The following is a 507-nucleotide window of genomic DNA, read 5'->3' on the forward strand; positions in this document are numbered from 1 at the left end:
GGGGCGCGCCACGACGAGGCTGCCCAGCCCCTCCCTGCTGCCCCGCCCCCAAATTTGCGAGCGCCCAGGGATTGCCCGGTGTCGCCACTCGGCCGCCCAGGCGCCGCTCGCGCCCGCTGCGCCGGACGCCCACCCCCCTGCCCCGCGGCGCCGCGCTGCCCCCCCTGTCGCCCAGGCCGCGCTGGCGACCCATGGCACCCTGCTGAAGGTCTTCGAGCGTTTCGGGCCGATCGCGTCTGTTGACATCATCAAGAGGAACATGACCGCCTACGTAAACTTTGAGTTTGCAGAGGACGCGGCGGCCGCGGTCGTCGCGATGCAGGGCCAGGTGTGCTGCTGCGGTTGGGCTGCCGGCTCGCCTGCGCGGCGCCCGCAACACGCATGCGCACGTGCGCACACGCGCGCGCGCACACACACACACACACACACACACACACACACACACACACACACAACCCCCCCCCACACACAGACACGCACGCACGCACGACACACACACACACACAC

Source organism: Monoraphidium neglectum, assembly GCF_000611645.1.
Source record: "Monoraphidium neglectum strain SAG 48.87 unplaced genomic scaffold scaffold04208, whole genome shotgun sequence".
NCBI lineage: Eukaryota > Viridiplantae > Chlorophyta > Chlorophyceae > Sphaeropleales > Selenastraceae > Monoraphidium > Monoraphidium neglectum.